Source organism: Engraulis encrasicolus, chromosome 5 (genome assembly GCF_034702125.1).
Source record: "Engraulis encrasicolus isolate BLACKSEA-1 chromosome 5, IST_EnEncr_1.0, whole genome shotgun sequence".
Classification (NCBI taxonomy): domain Eukaryota; kingdom Metazoa; phylum Chordata; class Actinopteri; order Clupeiformes; family Engraulidae; genus Engraulis; species Engraulis encrasicolus.
Genome location: NC_085861.1, coordinates 56,980,026 through 57,005,849, shown reverse-complemented (window position 1 = coordinate 57,005,849; position 25,824 = coordinate 56,980,026). Strand labels below are relative to the sequence as shown.

The 25,824-nt window shown below is 42.8% G+C and overlaps 1 long non-coding RNA gene across 1 annotated transcript; it reads left to right on the top strand.

Moving 5' to 3' along the window:
• Positions 1 to 17,062: 17,062 nt before the first annotated feature.
• Positions 17,063 to 21,070, top strand: LOC134448711 (uncharacterized). Its single transcript, XR_010034842.1, has 3 exons — positions 17,063 to 17,221; positions 17,459 to 17,603; positions 19,411 to 21,070. It is a non-coding gene; the product is annotated as an uncharacterized LOC134448711 (long non-coding RNA).
• Positions 21,071 to 25,824: the final 4,754 nt, after the last annotated feature.

Genomic DNA, 25,824 nt, shown 5'->3' with positions numbered 1-25,824 from the left:
GTTTGTTTGTGTGTGTGTGCGTGTTTGTGCGTGTGTGTGCCTATCCATTTGTTTGTGTGTGTGTGTGTGTGTGTGTGTGTGTGTGTGTGTGTGTGTGTGTGTGTGTGTGTGTGTGTGTGTGTGTGTGTGTGTGTGTGTGTGTGTGTGTGTGTGGGTGTGTGTGGGTGCGTGTGTGCGTGTGTGTGCATGTGCATGCGAGCGTGCTGGTGAATGCCATGTTGGCTTGGCTGTGCCATAGAGACTCTGTTAGCACAGGCCCCCTGTGTAGAGGAGGAGGAAGAGGAGGAGGAAGAGTTCAGAGATACCTGTGGTAGAGGAGAGGAGAGGAGAGGAGAGGAGAGGAGAGGAGAGGAGAGGAGAGGAGAGGAGAGGAGAGGAGAGGAGAGGAGGAAGCAGGCAGATGTCATAAGAATTACAGAGAATGGTGAAATAGGAAAGGAGATGAGGAAGAGGAGATCAGGAGAGGAGAGGAGAGGAGAGGAGAGGAGAGGAGAGGAGAGGAGAGGAGAGGAGAGGAGAGGAGAGGAGAGGAGAGGAGAAGATAAAGAGATAACGGTTTAATATTCTCATGTGCTCACATTAACATTCTTTGGTATTCATAGAGAAATTACCTCAAACAACAACAGTTTCAAACTACAGAATTGTCGACAGAAAAGGCCTACCAGAAAGAAGGTACAGAAGGTACCAGGTATGCTCCCAATGAAAGAGAAGAGAAGAGAAGAGAAGAGAAGAGAAGAGAAGAGAAGAGAAGAGAAGAGAAGAGAAGAGAAGAGAAGAGAAGAGAAGAGAAGAGAAGAGAAGAGAAGAGAAGAGAAGAGAAGAGAGGGCAGATGCAGAGGATACATGGAGATGCATGGACTGGTGGTAGTGGAAGAGGAGAGGCGAGGGAGGAGGAGCAGTCAGATGTCAGAAGGAGGCCAGAGATACCTGTGGACTGCCTGGTCTCCTGGAGGCGAGGGATGGAGAGTGGAGGATGACAGTGGAGATAGTGATAGATAGATGATACTTATTACCCCAGCCTGGAGAGACTGGGAGAGGGGGGCTCCTTAGATCATATCTTCAGCCCTCTGCACACTGCAACCTATTAAATAACTAGAGCAGAGGGGAGTAGAAAAAAGAAAAAAAGAAGGCAGTGACATTTTCATCCAGACATTTTTTTAACTAATCATCAGTGATGGCCTATCTGGCATTAAAGCAACAATTCAGTTGCACTGATTACATGAATAAGATGATTCTAGTAAGTCATGAACATCGTGACATTGTAAAATCATGTTCCTAAACACACTGAAACAGTTGATGTCAAAGTCCGTCTCTATAAGTCGCTCCACTTGGCGTCCATCTTGCCGACGGCTCTGGGCAGCTATTTGGGGCAACTATTTCTCTATATTTTCCAACTGCACATGAGCAGCATTTGCTTGCAAGATGATTGGATCAACGACAATGCAGCTCAGTAGGCAATTTGGTCTTTTTGATGGAAAAGGTGGAAGATGTGCAAGCACACGCCATATTGCAGTTATGATTCGTCCCCTTCCTTTTTATGGATGTTTTCTGAAGTGTTTCATCTCATTTAGAACATCTCTGGTTGATGTGTGGGACTAGATTGCTGCCTATAAATGCAGTTTACAAGAACTATACAAGTTCCACACAGAGCTAATTACATTTTGGAAAGTGATGAGAGTAAGGAATCCACTTCATGTGTTAAACCAACGGGATGAATAGAACCATGTCGTGTGCACTGCAAACCCTCCAAAAAGCAAATCGTATCTGAGCGAATGGCGAACCAACCAACTGACTGACCGATTGATACAGTGGTGTTTTTGAATAAAATGTTATAATATGTACGATACTTTTTGATATGTACTCAAGAATTCAAGAATTCATCAGTAATGAAAAAGAAAAAGAAAACGTTAAAAAAGTAGAAAATGTCTCCACCTTTAAAAAAGACAGGTTGAAGAACGAGATGGAGGAGTAATAGTAAGAACAATACTGTAATAATAATTAGTAGTAGTAGTAGTAGTAGTAGTAGTAGTAGTAGTAGTAGTAGTAGTATACAATATTTAAATTGTGGAGAATAAAACTCGTGATCCAGGAACTATGCTAATTGAACACTCCAGTCTGCTGGCAGATGAGTCTCCACATGGGCAGCATCACTTCCCCGTCTCCAGGGAGACCAGAACAGGCCTTTGGGAGAGTTATCAAGTCCACTCGTCCTGATCTGCTCTCATCTCGTCAAATTACTGTGTGATATCTCTGTGACTTCCCCCCTTTAGTTTGTGGCCTGACAAGTTCTCTCTCTCTCAATCTCGGAATCGAAAATGAGTCTCATGTACTGTAGCTTGTGTGTGTTCTAATTGTGGCATGAAATATGTTTTAAAGGATTTATTTTTTCCCTTCGGAACTACAATCAAGATCAGGGTGCCCAATCAGGATGCCTGAAACTGACTTCCATCCGTTTCCTTTTTACCAGCCTAATTGCATCTTCTCCTCTCTGTAAGATAATTTTAAGTGTTTGGGGTGGCGCGCAACATACACACACTCAGCCTCCATTCTTTAGAAGACCATGTTTTCATGGTGTTTTAAAAGCAAATGTTGTCCTTTATCAACGTGTCTTTTACACTCACTCACACTCTCAACTAGTCTTTAATCATGCAATCATTTATAAGAACATTCTCTCCTTTCTCTCTGCTCTCAGATGTTTTCTTGTAGCATATGTTTATACTTTTTATTCGGTACTCTGTTCATCTTATGAAACAGCATCGTGTGTGGACCATAGTTCCTGAGTCAGATCTAGCTTATAGATGTACGTACACAGTATGTAAAATAAAAAGTGTGAGTTCTGTGCAGACAACTCATTTAGCAACCATGAAAAGGCAGATCAGTACTCTTTTGTAATTTGAGGAGGTGTATTGCAGCTGACACCTCACAACCCTGCTTTTAGTGGACTTACTGTAACATCACTCTTCTTTCACCTACATAGATGCAGCCTCCCATGCGCACTTTACCATAGCTCTCTAGAAAAAAAAACACGTCTGCACCTCGGCACATAAACTCAGCAACTCACATTTGCCCTCTTTCCCAAAGTCACCCTGGGCACCTCGCACATCATTCTGTACATTTTATCTTGTGTGTGCATGTGTGTGTGTGTGTGTGTGTGTGTGTGTGTGTGTGTGTGCGTGCGTGTGCGTGTGCGTGTGCGTGTGCGTGTGCGTGTGCGTGTGCGTGTGTGTGTGTGTGTGTGTGACCAGACCAAGCCTCTGGCATGCTAAGCCCTGGCCGGCAGGACAGGGGGCTGAGAACGGAAGCCACTGCGTTGCTCTATTCCCCAGTCACTGAGGGGCCCTTGGCCCCCCTGGCCCCCATAACGCTTCATCCCCACAGGGGCCACGGGCGCAGCGCTCCAGGACGCAGAGGACACTGGAGGGAAGGACTGCTGCAGATCCATAGCCGAGCGAGCGGGGAACAGGATAAAAATACTCTGCTGACAAGTCAATTAATCAGGTTTCCAAGCTGCGGCAGCGCAGAGAGGAAATCTTTTTGGTGGAGATCAGTGGGTATGTTTACAGGCGGGAGAGCAGGGCAGAGAAGAGAAGAACAGCACAGTACACTACACGGCAGCGGTACGTGAATGGCCGGAGGGGAGTGGAGTGGAGCGGAGGGGAGGGGAGGGGAGGGGAGGAAGGTGGCTGGCTGCTAATACAAAGCCTTTGTCTTTCAAATCTGCAGAGTCAGTAGCTCTTCTCCTTATTTGAGGGAAATGTTAAAAGAGAGATTATTCATTTATTTTTCAGACACTGAGTACAATTCATATGGGGGGGGGGGGGGTGAAGCCCCATCTGTTGCCGTGCCAACTGAAAGAAGATAATTATTGTCAGCTGGCTGAATGACTGAAAACGAAGTTGGGTAAATCATATTTTTTAAAACTGCTCAAAATTATCCTGCAGGACTTACATACAACGTACAATCACCACAATGTGAGTATGAAGACCCTTTGCTTTTTGTGATAAAAATCAATGAAACAGATATATAAAATTGTTTCTATTGTACCATACAGTCAAGTCAATCCAAGTCAGCTTTTATCGTCAGTTTCTGGAAATTGAAATTGTGTTTTCTCTCTATATGACAGGACATAGACATACACAGGCCTGACATTTACAGACTGACATCAAAGTGCAAGACAGGACAAGTAAAAGTGATGGTCCAATATCAGTAAAGTGATTAAGTAATAAATAATACTGAGCATTTAACATTGGTGAGTGACAGTGATGGACCAGTGATAACCTGTAACAATAAGTAATACATAACAATTTAGCATTGAACATTGAACATTGAACATGTAGAGGAAGAATAGAAGGCTAAAACAATAATAATTAAATATAGAACACAAATAAGTCAAGGCTATGCTGTACTTGCCTGATTATCATAGACTTGCAATCGAGATTCGATCTGAAGGTGGCTAATGGCTGGCTAATGGCTGGCTGTACTACACACAGTGCAGTCCAGCATTGTCCATTGTAGTCCAGTGGTCAAGTAGCAGCATTTTAGCAGCATCGTTGGAGGTGCAAAGTCACATAGTGCAAACCGTTCTTAGTAGTGGAGATCTGAGAGTGCAGGTAAGGTGCAGTTCCATAGGTTTTGTGTGTGTGTGTGTGCGTGCGTGCGTGTGTGCGTGCGTGTGTGCATGCGTGTGTGTGTGTTGTGCTGTGTGTGTGACTGTATGAATCTAAGGCTGTATGAATCTAAACCTAAAGACCTAAAGCTCTGATTTGCATTTGGCCACTTAAAAACATGTTGTGCGTTAATTAGCACATTTCCCTCTACATTTTCCCTTTCCTACGCTTAAATGTGAAAAACATAGTTTGTGTATAGAGAAAATAGGTAAATCATCTGCAGAGAACAAAGACCTTGTGATGTTCACCGTTGCTAAGCCTTCAATCACTGACATTGAGAGTTGGTTTTGCCAAGTGCAAAGGACAGTCTCAAGGACAATTCTTCCTTCTGATCAATGACTGTGAAACTGCGATGGAACTCCCACCGCAAAATAACCTCCCGTATTGTCTTCATGTTGCTGTGACTCGAACTGCGTTATCTTATCTATCAGAAATGAGTTTCCTACAGTATGCAGATGACGAGCTGCACCATGATCAAAGGCCTCACTCTAGCTCTGTCCTTCCATGTACAAATTCAAACAAGCAATGCTAATTCCAGTCCATCACACCTGTTTGATTGGCTCGCATACGGTGCGGATTTGCTCAGCAAGAAATATATTTGACCCTTGTGTATTTTGACAGGTGAAAGGACATGAGAGACAAGGGTGCAAAACACGACGTATACTCTTGAGAAGTGACAAGACCACAACCAGAGAGGAGCATTCGGACCGGCCCTTCGGAGCTCAAGTGTGAGCTGTCAATGAGAAGGAGGTTACCCGGAGCGATGTGAGAGAGGGAGTTCACGTGACCCACACAGCCCTTCCAGCAGGAGTGGCTGTCAGGTCAATGCCATCTTGTTGGAGATGAGAACAGGGAACATGCAACAGGGGAAACTACTGTGCTGCGGTGGCAACCACAAGGGCAGGGAAGGCCCACTGGGTGAACACCTCTGGCAGCCCAGTACGACACCCTTTACAGGACTGTGCTGTATAATATGCTCTGGGCAAGTCAGTCTGTTTGTTGGCTATCGGCCTCCCTCCCATTACTGCAATGCCCTCTGGGGAGAGCTGCAACACGCCCATTACTACATGCCAAACACAAATGCACACAGTAAACACACCCACCTCAATCACATGCTCTCTCTCTCTCTCTCTCTCTCTCTCTCTCTCTCTCTCTCTCTCCCTCTCTCTCTCTCTCTCTCTCTCTCTCTCTCTCTCTCTCTCTCCGTCTCTCTCTCTCACACACACACACACACACAGACACAGACACACACACACACACACACACACACACACACACACACACACACACACACACACACACACACACACACACACACACACACACACACACACAGAGAGTCTTGGCAACGAGGGAACCTGGCAGCTCGGAGACGTCACGTCACCATAGGCAGCGGCAGCTGTCCAGTGCTGAAAGTCCTGGGGTCCTTATTGTTGTGTTGTGAAGGACACGAAGGGCAACGTAGCACTGGCTGGAGACTGCCATCCATTTCATAGAAACAACATGCATCAATTCCTGTAGCCTCTTACTGCAGATGGGCCCGTCAATGGGCCTATTCACTCTTCGCAGAAAAAACACTCAACTACATCATAACAACATTGCTATGGCAATGCAAGGAGTCTTGGGAAACCAATTTAGAATTGGTCATTTTGGTGACAATACCATTTTGGTGACAACGAGGTTATAACGGATACTCTGCGCTAAAGGGGTTAACATCACTTCAACCATTTCTTGATTCTGTGCAGGGTGAGAAGACCAAGGGTGAGAAGTAGACTGAGATTGGAAGGACAGAGGTCCCATTTGGCACAAAATCAGCAGTAGGTTAGAGGAATAGCATTTGATTACACATCAAAAGGTTTGCAGGTCAGGTCTAGGTGTTGTCCTCACATCTCTAAGATTTCCAAGGCAAAGATTGAAGGAGTTTTATTGGCATATACAAAAGATAATAAAATATCTGCTGCCAACAGGTGCGGGTGCATTTCATCTGTTTCAGTTATCTTGGATGAAAGGAGGCAAAACTGTCTGCCCCTCTACACTATGGCCTGCCCATGGAGTTTTCTCTCAAGCCAGGATGCAGTTGCTAATCTCTCTCTCTCTCTCTCTCTCTCTCTCTCTCTCTCTCTCTCACACTCTCTCTCTCTCTACAAAATAAAATAAAGACATAAAGTCTCATACTACTAATAATTGTAATTTAAAAAGGAAAAAGAAATGAAACAATAACAAATTGTGATTACATTTTCATTAAACTAAGTGTAAATAGGCTGTAGGGTGTTAAAACTCTCTCTCGCTCTGTCTCTCTCTCTCACCCCAGCATGGAGGTGTCAAAGCAGAGCGTTGCTGCTGCTGACAGAGTTATTAACTTTGATCAGGTGATCTTTTTCTGCTGACGCCACAGCTGAACAGCAGAGCGTCAAGCGAGCGGGAAAAAGTCTTGTGGGCTTCTGTTATGGTGCATGATGGATGCTTTCCCTGACAGAATGCATGGTCAAAAGAGCCTGCGTGGGGATATTACACCATCGATTTCTCCATTCGCGGAGCCAACCAGCAGCAGCAGCAGCACATGCATTCAGGGTTGCCAGATGAGACTGATGATTTCCAGCCCAAAACCCACCTGGAATCACTAAATCCCGCCCAATTAGAACTAAATTCTATTGATTTTTATGGTCATGAAGCTGCAGAAAAAAAACCGCTCAAATGTACTTTTTACCCTTTTTTACCTGCAGACGGTCATCCTAAGCAGCCCGATTGGGTGAGAAACAGCCCAATCTGGCAACACTGCGTGCATTCCTCTCTTTGCCCCTCTCCCTTCTCCCAGCCTCACAGCGTATAGTATATAAACATAAAGAGACATGAAGTCTGACACAAGGAGACTTCAATTTGTTACTGACCCCATCACCTCCGCTTCCACAGATTATGGCTCATGCAGTCTCCACGTTGATTCCACATTGATCCCCCCCTACATTTCTTCTGTCGGTTATATTCCATGTTTTTGAAAACAAAGTGACTTAACCTCTGTGGCCAGATATATTTGAGGGCATTTGAAAAAAGGGTATGGGTTGGGGTGGTGGAGGGTTTATGGACTTATATGCATGTGGATATGCATTCTCCATGATTTGAAGCACATGTAGTCTTACCTTATCGTCATTTTAAAAAGAGATGGTCAACTTGCCATCCCATCCTTGAAAACAGTGCACATTTTGTTAGTGTCAAGTTATCATAACAACTTTATTTTCAGATGGTGTCATTGAACAATGTCAAGTAATATGTTTCAAACTAATTTAATGTCAGTGTGTCACTTTAATTAATGCCATCAAAATAAAGACAGCCCAATGTCAACTTGTCATGACAATAGCTAAATGACACTTAATGACAACAGTTTATGGCATTAGCATAACATTTATGACAGTGCCATGTCAAGTGTTTGCATTATTTCACTACCCACAATGTTCATGCAGACAGCCATCTGAACGTGAATGGTGTAAATGTCAGGCTGAGAAGCGAACTGTCTACAGGAGAAATGGAGATAATAAACACAGCATGACCTGAGTTGAAACTTGTTGTCATACAAGATCCTGATTATCCTCGACTTTCAAATCTCATAACGAGATTCTGGTCTGAAGAAGAAAACAAATAACGTTTCCAAATGGTCTGGTTAACCCGTCTCACTCGGTTTGCTACTGGTCAAGGCCAGAAAAGGCTATGCTGAAGTTTAAACCAAACATTTTCTTAGTCCCAAATTGGGACTCCCAATAGAACGTCCCTGCTTAAACCACGTCATGCCTTGAATATGCCTCTACCCAGGGCCGTTGGAGCTGCTCAAAGTTTATTGCTTCCCGACAAGGTGGGTGGTGTTACCCGATTTTTCCAGAGCTCAGAAAGCTGTTGCATTGCTCTTGACTTGACAAGTGGCAACGCCGGAGGTGTTGCGTCACTAGGAGGGCGTAGCCTGGCTAACAGGATCCCTCCCTCACATGCAAGATTTGAAAACAACTTTCAGATGAGTAAAACTATCACAGACACAACAGTCTTTCAGTGCTAGGTCTATATCAAATGCAGGACTATCAGTGTGTGTGTGTGTGTGTGGTGTGTGTGTGTGTGTGTGTGTGTGTGTGTGGTGTGTGTGTGTGTGTGTGAGAGAGAGAGAGAGTGTGTGAGTGAATGAGAGAGCACTTTCTCACGTGGAACCCGGACAGTTGGCGACATATTGGCAGCCTCCAGAGCTGGTGTGGGAATGTGGGAATGTGTATGTGTATTTGAAAGCACATTGAGTCAACTTGTGTAGTTGTAATATTGTGCTATATGAATACAAATACATTTTGATTGGTTGATTTGATTGACCTCGATTTCTTACATTTTGTATGGAATGTATGGAATTTAAGTAGGGAATTTGAATGTTATGAGTGGTAGCACCAATACCAATGGCTGTGGTTGGACACAAATAAGTTTTAAGGGATCGGTCTGAGCAAAAGAAGGTTAAGTTTGGGTATAGCATCTGAAGATGCTGTGGCCTGACAGCGTGAGCAAAAGGGAGGGGAGTGTCAGAGGAAATAGATTAGCTGGGAGATGCTTCAAATGTTATTGAATTTTTTTTCAAGTAGGATTTAAAGGAGGGATATATATTTATATATAAAGCTGTCCACCACTTCGACTAACATGGGGAACAGATGGTTGTATCATCAAGAGCAGTTGAAGGAGGAAGCAGCCCCCCTATTTTTTACAGGCAGGGACGATTTCCAAACCTGTCAGCGAGTTCAGAGACTTGAATAGACTGAACTGTGTTCTGATAATCTGAGACACCAATCAACAAAAGAAATGACACTCAGTCCCCCTCCTCCTCCTCTAGCTGCGCAATTAAATTGCTTGGGCCCTATTCTCCCATGTACGTTGGCTTGTTACTGAGCTAGTATGCTAATTTATTATCCACTGTCAAAACCTTTCTGTAAGTGATGCTGTACTCAAAGATGTAGCCTGTTATCGATTGATATACCGACTTACTTTATCAAGCTGGTCACATGAGAATCTGTTTTTCCTGATTTAAGGGTTGATTTAATAGCTTATGGCTTGATACCTGACAAGCTCCTTGTCAGCTGTGGAACATTACTGTCGAGCAGCGCATGAATACCAGGAACTGCTTTACTGTCAACTCTGTAAAACTCTCACTGTATATGGTTATTTCGATTCTGACAATATATGAAAGTAGTAGCCTCATTTGGAACACCTTTTATCTGGTTATCTCAATCAGGAAACTCATTCCAAGCTGACTTCAAATGTTGGCAGGACACAGGAAAGAAAATGGTGGGAACCTCACTATTATTTTCATCATTGCGAAGTGGACATGGAAAACAAAAGCTGCGTTGCTAACATATTTCAGACATAAATGGACTGCAGTAAATAATGCAATGTCAAATGACCCCCGGGGCTCAGGGGTGATAGGAATAATCACATTGAAATGTGGTCGCTCGGTAGCCTAGCGTAGCCAGACCCGTACAGCAAAAAGCTGTACCAGGGTCTAGGAGAGCTTGTCGGTACCTTACCTGTCGCTTCTGCCTTATCTGTCGCTCTTGTCACCTGATTGGCTGAAATGAACGATCCATGATTTAGAGGCTGTCCGGGTTATCGCCTGTTCATAAACAATCGTATTTTAAGGTTTCCTGGTAGACTCTTCGTTTTTATTGAAAAACAAAGCACCGTGAAGTAAAACATTAACAATCAAAATCACGTGGCATTTATTAACAATCAAAAACGCGTCGCATTTATCGATCTTGATGCACTGAAATGAATGTCGACACAGGCTTATTATACCTACTGATTTACTGCTAAGCTAATGAATCACGTTGTGTAACAACTAACTATACGTTAAGTTACATTGGCTGCGAAATATTTTACATATGTAATATACTATTTTACATATATAATCTATCTATACTATTTCCACGATGACCTTGATCCCCACAGATACCCCGAAAAACGCTAAAATGCGATCATCAACTAAATGTTGACTATGACAGACAAAGCAAGCAATACACTGGATTAGGCCTACATTTACTTGCTTTTCGTTTTTACCTGCAATTATAATAGCTGTTCCCTATAACTAAACAACGGTAAAATTGGTGCAAGCTTGCAAGAGGTTGAATGTATATTAATTTGCTACAAAGATTAGGCCTATAAAAGAAGACAATTTGTTCCCCTCTGTAGGCCTACTATCTAGAGTGAAATAAAAGGGATACCAGTAGTTTCTCACCTTTATTTTGAATTCCCATATAGCCTACATGCCATTCTAAATAGCCTAACCTGAAAGTAATGTACAATTCATAAAATAAATGAAATATAAAATCCCAGAAATGAAGAGGTGTTGAATCACATATGATTTTATTCATTTATATTGCACTTAGCTGACGCTTTCATTTATTCAAAGAGAATTACAACCATTGTTTTTCAGTCCCTGGAGCAATGTGGGGTTAGGTGCCTTGCTCAAGGGCACTTCAGCCATGGATGGAGGTGTAGGGAGAGGTCGGGGTGGAATTTGAACTGTCAACCCCTAGATTGAAAGACCAACTCTCTCACCACTAAGCCACGGCTGCTCCATTTTGCTACAAAGATTTAGGCTAAGAAAAATATCGTTTTTTGTTTAGTCATCTAGGGTCAAATAAAGAGACACCAGTGGTTTACTTCTGACTTTATATATGGCAGGTAACTTTTGGCTGACTTACTGTATGGGACGGCACATGGTCTTTATTTGGGCCAAATAGGCCTACTGTATGCCAATGTAAAAGTACACTTTCCATACATTTGCCAATAAATGCATCTTTGAAATGCTATAACATCCCATATCAGCCAAAAAGTTAATCATAATTTACATAGTTACTCATAAATTGAACAGAATAACTATGCAGTTGTTATTTATTTAGTAAGTTGCCATTTCCACGTAGCAGGATCATTTTACATGTGGATATTTTGTTTTTTGATATGGCTACGTGGAGATAGAAGGCCAATACCAATGCTTTTTCAGAAATAGTACAATATGTGGAAGCGGCTTCTAAATTCATCCTCACTGTTGTCCTAGTTTTCTAGGCTCATTGGTGGTGTTATTGTGCATAGGCATGGTGTGATGTGACGGTGGAAAAAGGAATGGATTGGGGGGGAATCAGTTTATTTTCTCGTTGAGGACCCAGTGGCATCAGAGGGGTTGAAGTACAGGGGTAGTAATGTCAGCATCTGAAACAGCACAGAAACAAGAGAAAAACAGTACATAACATTTTTTAAAAAAAACAGCGACACTGCATAGCAACCATAGACACACAGCTGCACATGTATTATATTCCTACAGCAGTGGTGGGGAACCTATGTCTCAACGGACTCCAAGTTTCACCAGGCCCCCGACATAATTTCAATGTTATGCAGCTTCACATGAAATAAAACACTTTTTGTAAATTAATCTTAGAAATGACATTTGCAATATAATTAAGTTATATTCAGGTGACAAAGAGAAGGTGGGGTCTGTTTTGAAGCAGGCTGCCCAAACTTTTGAACGGTAGTGTATATGTATTCAATGCAATACACGTTTGTTACTTGCTCTTAAAGGGCCAAATGGTTAGCGTAATCCAATGCCCTTTTAAGTGCAGGTGTTTAATCTTGCACTGTGGTTTGGGCTGACAATTCCTATAGGGAGGCACTGCAGACCCAAACCTGGTGCGACACACACACACACACACACACACACACACACCACCGGTACTCACGAGAAAAAAAAACAGGCAGTTCTGCGAGGTCTTTCCCTGGATCCATGTAGGCCCTCCAGACAGAAATTCCAAAGCATGCACTGCCCGTCTACCGAACCCTGGCCTGCAATCAAACACACACACACACACCACACAATACCGGTACTCACGGGAAAAAGAAAAAAAAAACAGGCAGTTCTGCGAGGTCTTTCCCTGGATCCATGTAGGCCCTCCAGACAGAAATTCCAAAGCATGCACTGCCCGTCTACCGAACCCTGGCCTGCAATCAAACACACACACACACACACCACACAATACCGGTACTCACGGGAAAAAGAAAAAAAAAACAGGCAGTTCTGCGAGGTCTTTCCCTGGATCCATGTAGGCCCTCCAGACAGAAATTCCAAAGCATGCACTGCCCGTCTACCGAACCCTGGCCTGCAATCAAACACACACACACACACACCACACAATACCGGTACTCACGGGAAAAAGAAAAAAAAACAGGCAGTTCTGCGAGGTCTTTCCCTGGATCCATGTAGGCCCTCCAGACAGAAATTCCAAAGCATGCACTGCCCGTCTACCGAACCCTGGCCTGCAATCAAACACACACACACACACACACACACACACACACACACCTACGGTACTCACGGAAGAAAAAAAAACAAACCTCTCTAACCCTGCAATCGAGTGCACGCATTCACACATAGATTAATTTCCGAGTCCCTACAGTGCGCGAGAAACAGGTCCATGTCATCTAGCTCATCGAATCTAAACGAAAAATGTTCTAACACGTCTTCAGGGATGTCGGCCCATTCACGCAAGCTATCTCTAATGGTGTCTCTAATTCCTACTTTATCTTCTTCACTCAAACGAGTAAAGGACGGCTCCTCCACAGACCCATTGAACATGCTCTGGTTGGCGCGGAACCATTGCAGGGCGGCCGGAAGGTCCTGCTCTAAGGCTATAGGCTCCTCATCTGACTCTCCCATCACCTGGGACCAAACTTGAGACAGAAGGTCCTGCTCTAACTCTACAGGCTCCTCAATAGCAGCCTCCAGCGCCACAGGGGCCTCTAACGGCACAACAGGGCTTGAAGTCGCAACTGCACGACGATGATAAGGCTTCAAATGCCGAACGTTAACCTTTTGACGCCGCTTACTACAAGTTCTACCTTCCTCCACTACGGTTGCTAGTCCTTTGTCAGTAAGATCCACAACTCTAAACGGACCTACCCAACGTTCCTTCAAACCTGAACCTAGCTTGACTGCTTTTTTATTAGCAGTAATGAGGACCTCGTCTCCCTCCTTAACAACGTAGGTTGTGTTTACACAATGTCTACGCTCAAAATCTACCTTTTGCCGTCCTTGGGCAATCTTTATATTATCTTGCACTTTCCCATGGACAATGGCAAGCATGTCTGCACGTCTTTTAATCGTGTCCTCATCAAGATTGACTATTTCACAGTCCCCTAACTGTGGATCAGCGCGCGTATGGGGATGCACTCCATACAGTGCATAATATGGGCTAACCTTAATGGACCGCTGTTTCGCTGTATTAATTGCATGAACAGCACACTGTAAAAACCTATCCCAGTCATCCTGTTTCTCATTACAGTACTTTGCCAAATGACGCTTTATGTTCTGATTACTACGCTCTACCTGGCCATTGCATTGTGGATGATAGGCACTGGTTACAGCATGACCTACCCCAAAAGTTTCCAGCAATGACTTGTTCATCTGTGAAAAGAGAAAGGAAAACAATTAGGCAGTGAAATAGCACCACTACATTGTGTGCATACAAATGTATACATGACCATCGGAGATACTCACCTCATTGAGAAACTCACGTCCCTGGTCCGTAATTATTCTCTTGGCTCCCCCTTGGGCTAGAAGCGTCTCTGTCACCTTCAAAGCCACCTCTGGAGCACTCTTACTCCTCAGAGGCCTAGCCATAACCCACTTTGAGAACAGGCAAGTCATTGTTAACGCATAACAATACCCCTTCGCCGTTTCTGGAAGTGGCCCTATCAGATCAACTCCCACCACTTCCCAAGGAGCCTCTACTTTAATTGGGTGGAGTTTCGGTGCTGAACTACGTAGTTGACTGTGTACCTGACACTGATTACAGTTCTGGCCACGTTCTGTTACATCTACAGTCAAAGTCGGCCAGAAATATCTATCTCTAACTTTGTCTAAAAATGCCCTCACACCTGTGTGGCCTCCTGTAGCCGGGTTGTCATGACACTCATCATAAACCCTGTCCCTCTCTTCGGCATTCATAATGACTCGACGGCGCTTGCCTTTTAAATCAGGTCCGAGATAGTACATCTTACCATCCTCTACCACATACTGTTTAGATGCTCGACGAACTACATCCTTCTCATTCTTACTGAGTCCCTCTTTCTGTTTGCCATTTACCAGGTACCAAAATATGGCTAACAACTGAGCAAAACATTCCATTTTGACACTGATACTGACACACAAACACACACATACACAAAAAAAGGGAAAAGAGGGGGTGGGGGGTACAATAGTTAATTTACAGCTTGGTCAATACGCCGTCACATAATCAACGTTAATTTCTAAATATGACATGACGTGATGCAGGACATAAACGGCAACCTCAGCCCTCAAGTTTGAGCGCGCAAAATCTGGTGCGTAACATTGCCATTCGGATTACGATTTACGAGCATAATACTCAGTTAAATCAACAGCAACTGAGACATCACTTGTGAATCCATAACTGTATACACACAGCATGTAGTTTATCAGGGGCTTATTTCATCCTGTGAGGTACGCCTGGACACAACCGTCAAAATCTGTATCACCATTTTAGCGCGCAAACCTAGCTCATAGTCGCCAACGGCTAACAACAAGCTGGTCATGGTTTACTGAGCTTAGTATTTATTTACTTCAAAAGCTACTTCACTCGTGGGGCTAGGTGTACCTGTGTATATTGAAAACATACGATATATGGAAATTATGAATAACTATGCAAACTAACTATGCGATGTTCACATGATCATCCTGTACGGTGCGCAAAACTTACCCACAGCCAACAGAAAGAGACGAGGAGCTCCACTCACTATCAGCAGGCCTGGGCTAAGAAGCGAAAAACAGCAAATGAAATAAATGACAAAACGTGTAAAAGGCAAGTTAAATAGCTCAGAGTAATCGCAGCGGGGTTGTGTACTTTACAATGTAAAGCGGGAAAGAGACTTAGGTTTGACACGATATTTATACCAGATCTGAACACCAATGGAAACACTTGGAACGCTGGCGCACAGCAACCGCACAGAGACCATTTTATCCAATCGCACAAAAAACACACTATTTAGACCAATTGTACAGTGACACAGAAAACGCGCGATACTTACACCAATGACAGTAGTCCTTCAACAGATATATGTACTTCAGAATGCATCGCCATCTTATCTTACCACTGTCTTGTCATGGCGTTACCCACCGTTTGGATCGTAGGTAGCTCCTACGTGTTTTGGCTGGAGAGACACGCAAGGAGAATTGGCTCCCCCAACCTGGGTCTTGCTTGCAGGGTGGAGTGGTTTGGCCGTCGAGGCATGCGGTGGTCTGAGCTACTGCCACTTCTCAAGCAGGAACAGGCTAGGAGGGAAGCGCCCGCAGTGATCCTCATTCACCTGGCGTCTAACGATCTGGGTTTCTGTACTGGGACTGCTCTCCTTCGTGAGATCCGCAAGGATTTAACGACAGTGATATGTATGTTCCCTACAGCCCAGGTCGTTTACTCCGACATATGCCCTCGCAAGGCATATGGGTGGATGCGGGGAAAGTGCGGTGTCGTTAGGGGTCTGAACAAGACCCGACGCAACATCAACAAGGTGGTGGGCTATCTAAGGCTGTCATAGCCATATTCTTATAACAATGCAGTTAAGTTCAAGAGAACTATAGTTTGGTGATATGGATCCCAAACGGAAGGGAACAGCAGCGGTCTGTAGTTGTAGAGAACTAATTAGCGCCAAGTGTTGTTAACCTGTTGTTTCTTGTTTACCTGTCACAGTAGCCCATAGCACTTTTGTCATAGAGAGCAACTTGGTCAGTAAATATGTGCCTGCTGTATAAAGTAGCAGTATTTGGATGAGTTACAGCTAACACGGACGGCAAACTTGAGACTGTATATTGTGTGTTTGACAGATTTCTGACAGCGATGGTGAGGGAAGCAGTGTACCGAACTCTCAGATGACTCGGACCAGGTGACCAAACCCATGCAAAGCACAATGTGAGTGTACACACACACACACACACACACACACACACACACACACACACACACACAGACCATGAGTCAACATAGTAGCCCCTACAATATTTTTCCAATTTATTGCTGTATGCTTACCATATCCATCATGTTGATGTGTGTTAATGCATCCTTGTGTGTGTATGTGTTGGTGTTAGGACTGTGCTGAGGCGTTCCGCCCCCCTCCCCCTCCACACCACTCAAGGCACGGCGGCGGCCCAACCAAAAAACTAACGTGAGTACACAACACACACACTTGTGTGCATGCCACGCACTGACACTTTCTCTACAGTTACTTGTCAACTTTCCTTACATTGTGTGTGTATGTGCGTGCGTGTGACAGGGAGATTAACATGAGGCTGGACGCTTGGCCTCCCTGCTGCGTCCATCACCAGAGGGGCCGGGATTGCTGCGGCAGCTGGCCAATTAAAGGAGGAGGATGAAGGAGAGGAGTCTGACGATGCAGACATCGCCATCGTATGCAGTCCACGCCCTCGCAGGAAAACCAGCCAATGAAAACGCTGGCAGCAGCATCAGCAGAACACACCGGCACGACTGGTAAACTTAAAGATACGCCACAGACCAGATATACACCAAATACAACTAGCACAGGTACACACACACACACACACACACACAGCAGTACATGTGTTTTGTATAGCGCTTTGCCTAGTCAAAGACTTTTTACAGGAAGTATTATAATTCTGTTTTATAGTTGGGGGAAGCCATGGAAAGTAGATAACCCTATACAGCTGATGTGTGTGTCAGTAATATTTATGTGTATGTGTGTTGCAGACAGAGCTTCTGAAGCATGCAGTGGAAGACCTGTCAGTCAAGCTAAAGGTCCCGCCCTCCAACCTGCTGCTGCTGCACGGAGAGGCGGAACTTAACACCTCACACACTATTGGCCAGCTAGGACTCTGCATCGCTGACATCTTTGGTAGGAATGTGTGTGTGTGTGTGTGTTTGCGTTTGGGTGTGTTTGCGTGTGGGTCTGTGTTGGTGCAAGTCAGTCTTGGCTCCTTCCTGATATTATACTGTATAAGTTCATACGTATACCGCATTGCAAAATGAATTTCATATACAGTATATCACGAAAGTGAATACAACTCTCACAGTTTTTGCAGATTTTTGAGTATACATTTTCATAGGAAAGCATTACAGAAATTTCACTTTGACACAATGATTAGTGACCTTTTAACAACTTATTTAACCGCTTAAATTTGTTGTTCACTCAAAAAAGCAAAATACACCCATTAGTGTTTGAACATGTACTCACAAAAGTGAGTGCACCCCAGATTAAAATCCGGTAGAGAAGGGGCTGTGTTGGCTCGAATCGTCTTGAAATGAAAAGGGATGAAAAGGGAGGTCATCAGTGTGCGTTTCAACCTTTCTTTGCATTAAACTTTTACATTTTGAGTCTGCATCTGGCTTAAATAGATCGGTGTGAGATTTGAATGCAATCCTATGGAGAATATCATGATCTGCTTCAGTAGTCACAGTGCATGTTGACATGCATGTTTGTTTTAGGTGTATTTCAGATTGCCAATGTTGACAGCATTCATGCATCCCCAAACCATGTCAGTCCCACTACCATGCGTGGCTACTGAGAGGATACACTTTTTTTGTAAAACTCACTTGTTTACCACCACACATGCTTGACACCATCTAAAGCAAATTTGTTTATCTTGGTCTCAAGAGAGATGAACAGACCAAGGATATGGATCACTGGAACCATGTCGTGTGATCTGAAGAGACCCAGATAAACAAATATACTTTAGATGGTGTCAAGCATGTGTGGTGGTAAACAAGTAAGTTTTACAAAAAAAAGTGTATCCTATCAAAAGCCAAGCATGGTAGTGGGACTGACATGGTTTGGGGATGCATGGATGCTGTCAACATTGGTAATCTGAAATACACCTAAAAGAAACATGCATATCAACATGCACTGTGACTACTGAAGCAGATCATGATATTCTCCATAGGATTGCATTCAAATCTCACACCAATCTATTTAAGCCAGATGCAGACTCAAAATGTAGAAGTTCAATGCAAAGAAAGGTTGAAACGCACACTGATTACCTCCCCTTTCATCCCTTTTCATTTTGTTTCATTTCGAGCCAACACAGCCCCTTTTCTACCGGATTTTAATCTGGGGTGTACTCACTTTTGTGAGTACATGTTCAAACATTAATGGCTGTATTTAGTTTTTTTCTGAGTGAACAAGAAATTTAAGCGGTTAAATATGTTGTCAAAAGGTCACTAATCATTGTGTCAAAGTGAAATTTCTCTAATGATTTCCTATGAAAATATATACTCACAAATCTGCAAAAACTGTGAGGGGTGTACTCACTTGCGTGATATACTGTAAGTTGAAAAAGTATGTTCTCAAAATATTTGAATGGCAAGAATTCACACATAGGTGATAGGACCTCTGGACAGCCATTTTCAATAATAAAATGCAAAAAAAGGTAGATACACCGTTTTGCAATAAACTCTTCATACGTATATATAAATAATGAAATGAAAAATGAATGAAATTAAATTCACTCAGTTTAATGAAGAGCTAAGAAGATGTCATGATATCAATGTATGTGTAGTTGATTCGGCTATACTTAGTTTGACTGGTATGCTTCATACCTTTCAATCAGTTAAGTAAAACTTGCTATTAAGTATTATTGATGATGTCTCTCTCTCTCTCTCTCTCTCTCTCTCTCTCTCTCTCTCTCTCCCCTTCTTCTTCTCAGTCTGGAACCAACTTCACATCCCTCTTCACTGCACTACTGACACTGAGATGGAATCCACAACCCAACCACTAGTGGTCTGCATTGGGAACCTGAAGAGTCTGTCATCACCGCCAGGAATGACCGCGTGACCATTCCCGTTGCAGACGGCCTGACTTGCACAATTGACAAGCTGTTCAAGCTTTACTGGGTCTGCAACTTGTTATATCCAGCACAGCTCAGCTCTGTTTTCACCTTCTTTGAATATGTTTATGACGTTCCCATCTCAACCAACAAACGAACAAAGGCACTACAACTTCTCTCAAAGCTTCCCAGCAGCCCAGTGATCACTCAACATGTGTTATGCCCAAAATGTAAATAGTTACTACAGACATCAAGAAAGTAGTTTGGCATCTTTGTCATGTACACGCTTTGTCAGATGCACAGGATATGATGATAATTTGCAGCCAAGATGGCTGTTCAAGTGTACAAGGACTTACTATGTAGACACCACCAGTCCACAACAACAGAAATGGAAGTATCTTTCAATGACTCTTTTGAATCCACTGACATTCAGACAGCCTATGCAGCTTCAAGTAACACCTGAAGAAAGAGCATTTTGTGTCCCTTCTCAAGGACCGATTCTCCATAATTTACCACTTAATGACAATTTATCTGTGTTCATGCTTGTTAGGATTATTACAGGGAATTATTTTGATTATCATTTTGGCAACACTTTATTTTATCATTACATCTATCAGCTCTAATACATACAGTGTTAATGCCTGTATGCATACAGTGTTAATGCCTGTATGCTGTATAAGTAACTTGTAAGGCATGCACTAAGCAAAATCAAACATACGTTAGGCATGTATTCGCAAATGCCTTGTTCATGCACAATTTGGGATTTATTACCTAATATAACCTCAGTAAGGACCTAACAAATGTTTGATTTCGCTTAGTACATGCCTTACAAGTTACTTATACAGGCATTAACCCATTGATGCTGGATGTTGCGTTGTGCAACATTGGCCCTGGCGCCTGTATGTATTTGTATGGCATCAGCACCCTTTTCTGCAAGTGCTTTAGGCATCAATGGGTTAACATTGTATGTATTAGTGCTTAGCGATGTAATGTTAAAATAAAGTGTTACCATCATATTTTTAAAAATATATATATGTTGTAAAACTGGACGATTGTGAAATGATATGATGTGGCAGATGTAAGACCCATTGATGTAATGCAGAGTTTTCATTCAGATGAACTGTCTCTTAACCCAAGGTACAATGTCTTTTCTTCCAATATGTTGGAACCTATTTCATAAGAATGTTATTTTCAAGAATATTTAACACTACTTCGAATTTCAAGACTTTCGGGTTTTGTAATACACCGGTAATGTTGTTAAGACATGATAGTGTACGAGTCATAATCATCAATACTTCATGAAATTCGCAGTGGTGTTAATTATTCTTGAAAAAGATCACATTTGTTATCTCCCCCTCTTCTGAAAAGCCTAACAAAAAAGAATATGACAGTAAAGTTAATGTAATACAATTATTTTTTTAATTGAATGTAAACACAACTCTACAAAAAAAAACGTTGCAGAGGTATGTAGTCAAGACTTTTGAAGATTGAACCTTGTAAACAAAAGTGTTTGCTAAATAAAAGTAAACCCCCCCTGTCACTTTCCATGTGATAATTGTCTGTATATTTTGAAAACTAGAAGTTTCAAGGTTTTTAATGCTGTCACTTTTATGTTTGAATGACAACTCACAGAGTTAATTTGAAGATGACGTCAATAAAACCACCTACAAAATGACGTCAAAAACATGTCCTCTAAGACCCTATTTGGACTAGAGATGACTCTAATATGGACGTAGTACAGACGTCAAAAATGGACGTCCATTAGACGTCCGAAAAAGACGTCGTCTGGAGTAACAGTCTGCACCTTCAGATGACCTAAATTATACGTCCAAAAATGACCTAAAAAAGACGTCCTTTAAACGTCATTTTGTTTACTGGGAGCACTGAAGTGCCCAGATGGGGGAGACAGAGAGACGAAGCAAGACAGTCAATTTAAATCAATATTTATTCAGTACGCCATAAACAGGCGTTCACACACAGACCTCGTGTGTCTCTCAAAACAAAAAGAAAATGGTCCATATCTGCGAAATGGGTGAAACGAAATAAAAAAATGTCTCTAAGGTCCTCCTCATCCTCTCCCAGGGTGGAGACAACGGCCCTCTGTGCCTCTGGGGCAAGGCGAAAAAATTCTGGTGTCCCCACCAGCCCCACCATCTTCTTCATGTTCTGACACAGCCACTCCAGCGCCGGCTTCAGATCGCGGACGAGGGCAGCCTCCTCTCCCTCCACCTCCACCACCGACATTTCCATGTACATCTAGTAAAATGAAAAGTCAAACTCTACATTAGGCTTTGTAAGAATAGACTACCTGTCACTTAAAACTGGGCTTGTAAAAGTCAGTCAAATTGAGGAAGTTACATCGTGAATTTGTTGATTTGACCGACACAACATCTTTTTATTCATTTATTTGTCTTGTATTCAAAGGGCAGTCTTGCGACATGTGCTACCCATGAACTAATTTGACAGATGAGTAGCTTTGATATGACAAATAGCGCTGTTCAGGAATTATGTTCCCTCAAAAGAAGATGCGTTTTTTTCTCCTCAGAAAGAAGCGTCATCTTCAGATCTGACGGACACGGTTTAAAACAATCCCACAAATTCAATAAACGTAAGCGTCTTTCTCACAATAAACGTAAGCGTCTTTCTCACAACAACTCAAAATAACTGATGATTATGTAAATGACTCCGTACACTACACATACATAGACAAGCTGGCAGGTATCTTAATGCCGGTAAGTTAATGCTAGCATGTACCCATTAAATGAACGTGAATGACTACAAACTTTAGAAATATACTTTTTAGATGTACCGTTACATACAAGGTTAGTCTATGACGTTAAATAGTTTTCTTACATACATATGTGTGTGTGTGTGTGTGTGTATAGGCTATCATATCCCAGTTACGTACCTTATTTCTGCAGGTAATCTATCCTCCTCAATGAATGAATGAATGAATGAATGAAAAAATCCTGTCAGGGAGCGGAGCAGTTAACCGCAGCCTTTTGTTTACAGTTGTTACCAGGGCAACGCAGCTAGGACCCCAAAGCGACAGATAAGGTAGAAGCGACAGGTAAGGTACCGACAGAGCTGGGCAGCAGTGTGGGCGGGATAAACGGTTGCTTCAGCACTCAACGTCACGCAATTGGATGGCAAACAACCAATCCCCACACACTTCTGTGTAACGTCACAGCTGTCTCGTACACGCGACACGCCCCTTTGTAGTTGAAGCGGCAATTTCGAGCTGTCGTAGCAGTGAATTCGTGTGATGACCACAGCCACAAACAAGTTTCCTAATAAATCGTGTTTTCACTTATACAGTTCAAAAATGCATCGTTTTCAACCACATGGCCCTCCTTGATCAATCAGCGAAATGTCGAGCAATTTGGGGCTTGTTAAATGGTTATATTTATGATTGTTGTCAACATGGCATGTTCGGTGTTAGCTAGCTAGCTGTATACCCATAACTAATACATGGCTAGCCGCTAGGTCGGTAGACCAGGTGTCATTCCCATCTATTTAGTAAGCGACTTACAGACTTTCAAAGCTCCCAAATGTCTCGTTTTTAATGACATGGATCTTATTAGAATTTGGGGCAGGCATATAATACAAGGCTGGATACCTAGCTCTGCTATTGACGACAGGTTAGCTAGCCAACGAGGGCCTCTTTGTAGGTGAAGCAACTTCCAGCCGTCGTAGCAGTGAATTCGTGTGATGACCACAGCCACAAACAAGTTTCCTAATAAATCGTGTTTTCACTTATACAGTTCAAAAATGCCTCGTTTTCAACCACATGACCCTCCTTGATCAATCAGCAAAATGTCGAGCAATTTGGGGCTTGTTAAATGGTTATATTTATGATTGTTGTCAACATGGCATGTTCGGCGTTAGCTAGCCAGCTACCCATAACTTTCCCGGATTGTCGCTCCCAACGCAGGACGCTCCCCGGTCAGCTCGCTCCCACTAGCCAGACTATCGATCCCACCGCCATATAACGGAGCTAGTTATATTTTTGATGTTAGTTTTTTGTTTCTAACCCTAGTTTTTTTTCCAAGACTAACCCTAACCTGGATACCTAGGTCTGTGTTGTTGACGACAGGTTAGCTAGCCACTAGCTTGGTAGACTCGGTGTCATTCCCATGGAAGTAAACTAAATAGTAAGCTACTCAAAGACTTCCAAAGCTCCCAAATGTCTCGTTTTTAATGGCATGTGTCTTGTTAGAAATTGGGGCAGCAATTTCATTCTACACCTACAGTAGTGGTCTGATAATAACGTGTGACTATCTGGTTCTGTAAAATGCTCAACTTAGCTTACCGAGCTAGTTTAAAACATCGAATGATCAAATGGTAGGTAATGTGTCTATTTGTTCCCCATAAGTTCATGGTGTATTATTACATCAATCCATGTCAGCCACGAAATGTATTATCATCCAGGCTTTTTAAATTAAGTAAACACTTTCGTGCTGTACGTAGCACGGACGGACACCATGCTTCTTCTTAGAAAGTTTCCTGTTTACTAGGTAGCCCGGCCCCCCTCGCGATTTGATTGGCCCTGTCATCGGATAACTTTCAGCCTCGCAAAACGACCGGGGTCCGCTAGACTGCCCCTGGGAGCAAATTCAATTTGCGGTCGCTAGGGGCGTCTAGATTTCTAGGCTAGTCGCTCGGCCTTGTCCCTCTGAGGGTTCTTTAAGTGCCAGTTGGGGAACGCTGTTGGAAATTGCTGGAAATTAAACTCTTTTCCCCCAACACAAGGTCATGACCCGTCTTGTGCGGTGCCTTTTTTAGCTAATGAGTTTGGGAGACAAGTGGACCCCTTAACATGTGGCCACAATAACACCCTGCATCAAGTTCATTACTCTAAACATGATGGGTGAATGGAAATATGTATAAAAAAAAACATCTATTGTAACTTTTTGAACAGAAGGTAGAAAGTAGTCCATTGCCAGCTAGATAATTTTCCATTAAAGGGTGAAGTCTACCCTCCATTTTGATCATTTTGGGGGCTATAAGGCCAAGACTTTTGTGCACCTCTGTCAGCTACTGTACCAAAAAGACGTGTGATAGCAGAATATGTTATTCTGTCATCTAAAAAGCTGATTAAATCTTCATTTAACCTCTGGAGACAGTCTCTTCTTTTATTCAGGTATTCTGCCAGACATCAAAACCCTTAAATTCAGAGACAATAGCACCCCTGGGGTGTTTTAGGAGAGTCTTACACTGGATTATCTCTCTTGCCCCGGGAATGAGGGCGCTTTGTAGGAAGGTGAAATAAAAATGCAATATCTCAGTCTCTGTCTCAGTCTCGCAATTATATATTTTCACAAAACATAGTTCTAAAACATCCAAAGAGATGCCACAATTCAAGATTCAAGATTCTTTTTATTGGTCCCAAGGGAAATTGGTGTTGGACATTTACATAGCTGCCACATAACACAGTAGCCTATCTAACGGCATGAGAGAAAAAAAACATCCTAAATGCACAAAATCCTAACATTCACAAAATAACATGCCTGAAATGCTGCCTTTCAACCTTCTTGATGGAGAACAAACACCGTGTGTGTGTGTCTGTGTATTTAAACTAGTATTTAGACAGTTAATATAATTAAGAAATAAATTGTATTTACTGTGATCTACCTCAGTCATTTCATAGACACTGATTGGCATGATGCAAAGACTTAGAAAGAGATGACACAAGAGTAGTAATACTTTTATCACATTTCACTGCCAGTTGTCCTCATACAAGAAGACACATGACAAACAAAAGTCTTGAATCTGGCAGGAGAGGAGAAGCCCATTTATTCCTGAGGCAGAAAGGTACTCTCAGGCACTGGTATGGAGAGAGCATGGTGAAGCCAAGGCCTTTGCACCTTGCATGGCAGCCTTCACAGCCAGTGTGATTGTATTTCTTTACCTATTGGTAGTTTTATCTGTAGGCTAATGCATTGAGTTTACTATGTGTAGCCTATGGCCTATCTTATATAATACATGTTCATTGACTGACTTATTGATTGGTGAGTCATGGGGAAAGAGGGCGTGCCTATAGAATATTTAGACAATGGCTCTTCTAAAGAATCTTCAGCTCCATAAAACATCATTGGGAATTATATCGTGCATTGTTGTAGAACCAGTGAGAGTATTAGGTATACAGTGGGATATTAAAAAAATAACTTCTTGGAAGGTTAACGCCAATCATTGGACAACACCCCCCCTACAGAGTGAGGGTCCTGAGGCAACCTCCCCTTTTTGTGTCAATTCAACACTTAGAGAGTTGAATTTAACACTCACAGTCTTGAC